The 3,281-nt window shown below is 47.5% G+C and overlaps 1 long non-coding RNA gene across 1 annotated transcript; it reads left to right on the top strand.

Moving 5' to 3' along the window:
- The first annotated feature begins 498 nt into the window (after positions 1-498).
- LOC140532395 (uncharacterized) lies at positions 499-2,601 on the top strand. The gene is made up of 2 exons (XR_011976495.1): positions 499-733; positions 1,344-2,601. It is a non-coding gene; the product is annotated as an uncharacterized lncRNA (long non-coding RNA).
- Positions 2,602-3,281: the final 680 nt, after the last annotated feature.

The following is a 3,281-nucleotide window of genomic DNA, read 5'->3' as shown; positions in this document are numbered from 1 at the left end:
GGCACGATGGAGATCAATTGGCTGGAGATGAAGAGAGCCCCAGAAATGTCTTTGGTGTGTGAAGCAGCATCCGCCAGGGAGAAGGTAGCAGAGGAGGCAAAGTCTTGGTTGAGCAGCTGCAGCTGGGATGAGAGGGGGGCAGGCCAGAGGGAAGAGGTGGAGTGTCTGCCTCCTGGGCCAAAGACCACAGGACTTCTCTCCAATAAGGATTGGGTTACTGGCTCCAACTGTCACCCAGTGACTTACGAGGCTGGGGGGACCAGGCCTGAAGTGCTTTTGGCACCTGCCTTCCAGGCATGGTCACTCTTTTCCTCAGTGTTTACGGGACAGCCAGGCTATTTATTTTCTTGTGTTGAGGGGGAAGGCTCACCTGAGATTGCTTGATCACATGCCAGATGAGGGTGAATCATTAGGCTTCCAGGGAAGGAGACACCCCCTCCAAGAAACCCCCGAATTCAGCTGTGGCCACTTAAAAGAAAGGATTATAGTGGGCAAGGAGAAGCCGTTAAAACACATGCAGATGTTTATCCGATTTCTGTGAAGAGAGAAAGCAGAGGGGACAAATAATCCTGTTCCATTTTGTATTCTCAGGCCAGTCAAAGCCTGCAGAACGGCCCAGTAAACCTTGCTGCCATGGAGCTTAAAAAGAGCTGAGAAGAGGCGTGTGTCAGCGTCTAAAGGCTGGAGTTTGAATACTGGCTTCTTCTGCCTCCGACTGCTCTTGTGACCTAGGGTAAGTCACTTCCTTTGAAAGAAATGAGTGGCACGCGGTGACCTCCAGGGTCTTGTCCAGCTCTTTATCAGTGGCCCAAGCTTACAGCAAAGTCAAAGCTGCATGTGGCAAGAATTCTTTGCATAGCCCAAGCTAGATAAAAATGTAATTGGGAAATACTTAAAATGAATAAAAATACACAAAAAAACCCCATAGATAATGCAAATAGTTGACTTTCTGAGTCAAGCCTTATCTGTGGTCTTGTGGTACTCTTTCTGAGTGAGAGACCATTGGTCTGGAGAGCAACCAGGGCCTGGATGAACACGTGTTCAGGGACAGAGAGAAAGAGAAAAGAAAGAAAAGGGTAGGGAGAAAGGGAAGAAGAGACAAACAGAGAGAAGGAGGGATTATTTAGGGGAGGGTGAGGAGAGAGAGAGAGAGAGAGAGAGAGAGAGAGAGAGAGAGAGAGAGAGAGAGAGAGAGAGAGAGAGAGAGAGAGAGAGAGAGATCGTTTTGTTTTTCTCTCTGGAAAAAGAATTCTACAATATTCTACAAAATTCTACAATATTCTAAATTAATTCAGTGGACATTTATTAAATGTTTACTATGCACCATCTGTTTTATACACTAGGAGGGACACAAAAAGAAGACTCTCTCTCTGTCCTCGGAGACCTCGGGGGATGGTCTGTCTCATCCCTGTTGCTGACTAAACTTCCCAAGTGAAGATTTATCCTAAAAGGTGCCAAGGCCATGCTCAGAGCAAGTTCCATCCGTGGTCAGACCTGACATTTCCAGGCATTTCCCATTACCGATCTTAGCAAGCTATGGCCCCTACTAAAGGCTCATCGTGGATACCTGCAATGAGTGGGCCCCCGTCTACCTTTCAGAGGCCTGGCGTTGCTTCTATTGACAGAACCTGGAGGAAGTTTCAGACTTGTTCCCCTTACTCCAGGGTTATAGTCACCACTTAGGGTCAGAAGACCTGGATTTATGCCCTCCCTCTGACACCTTAGGGCCATTGGAACACAGGTTAACTGCAAAAGACTGTACATGTGGTACAACTTGTTATTATGAAGTAAACTGAGACCTAGGCAGGTTTACTCAACAAGTAAGACATGTAGACAGGATTTGAACTTGGATCCTTTGGGTCCCAAGTCAGGACTCTTTCCAATATGCCACTTTAAGAAGCTTCTAGCATGTCATCTCTCTGACTCTCACTTTCCTCAGCAATAAAATAGGGATCAATTATGCTGATCAGGGGAGAGGCTGTGTGACACAGTAGATAGAGAAGGGACCTCAAAGTAGGGATGACTTGAGTTCAAATCCTGACTCTACCAAATGCTGGTAGAGGGTATATGGGAGATAAATGGGGCAGATGTTCAGGGAGGACCAGTGCCTCTGGGCCACGGGTTTGCCACAACCTTTTCAGGGCTGCTCATCCACCATTGATGTCCACCTTCACCCACCTCTCCCTTGTGGCTCCAAGAAGCTGACACATGTGCAGTGGCCACACCCCAGTAAATCATCTTGGTAGACAGGCTAAAACATCTTAAGGGTAATAGAGGGGCCTTAAACCCATTGCTGAGTTAGGGGGGGTGTCTGCGCCAAGCAGCTGAAGACTTTCCTCAGTGGAAGGGGTGAATGAAAACAGTTTGTCCAGCGGCCACAAAGGCTACTGATGCAGGCTCCATGGTGTCCTTAGGATCATCCATGGTATCCTGAGCATCTTGACTTCTGTCCTGCCCCTGCAGTTTGATACCTGAGGAAGGGAATGAGGCTTATGACTTTGTGAAGCTCTGCCTCACTTAAACCCGATTCATGAGTGAGTCAAGGCATCAATTACCCTGTGATGTTAATGGTTTTCTTCAAAAATAAAGGGTGAACAACAACCATGTGCTGGTGATTTCTTAGCACCCAGAGCTCACTAACTGTCTAAGACCCTACAGTGCTGAGCAGATGCCTGTTGCATTGGTAGAGGGAGTTCCTGTTCCAGGACCTTCCAACCCCAATGAGATAGGGTCTGTGGTGTGATGATGAATTCTCTGGCCCCTGACATAATTTACTCAGATTAAGAAAACAGAAAGAACAATGTACATTGCTGAAAGGGCTTGAAATATAAGCTGGCTTCCATGGACCAAGAATCCAACTGGTAGTTTGGAGGCCCCTGGAAGCCATCCCTGGAGGGTCTCACGCAATGAAGGATGTTCATTGGTTGGGCCCAATGTCTGTTGTGGCTTCCTTGGAGTTCTCTGAAGGGGAAGCCTTGGGGACCACCTCCTACCCAGAGTCAGGCTCATACCCACGGCATATAACAAAATGAACCAACAAACAAAACTGATCCAGAACTCCTTGTTAAGCCAGAGAGTCAGAGAAGTTATGAATTGCCCAAAGTTGGGACTTGAACCCAGGTCTTCTTCTCTGCACGTCCTTTGCTCTGTCTACCAGTCCCTGCTGCCCCTTCCCCACATGTAGAGCTGTCAGTCAATCAATGGTTCATAAAGCATTTTATTAAGTGGTTGCCAGGGCTTGGGCACTGTGGAGTAGAAATGAAGCAAAAACACAAGGAGAT

Source organism: Notamacropus eugenii, chromosome 3 (assembly GCF_028372415.1).
Source record: "Notamacropus eugenii isolate mMacEug1 chromosome 3, mMacEug1.pri_v2, whole genome shotgun sequence".
NCBI lineage: Eukaryota > Metazoa > Chordata > Mammalia > Diprotodontia > Macropodidae > Notamacropus > Notamacropus eugenii.
The sequence above is the reverse complement of the archived record's forward strand: the minus strand, read 5'-3'. Positions and strand labels throughout refer to the sequence as shown.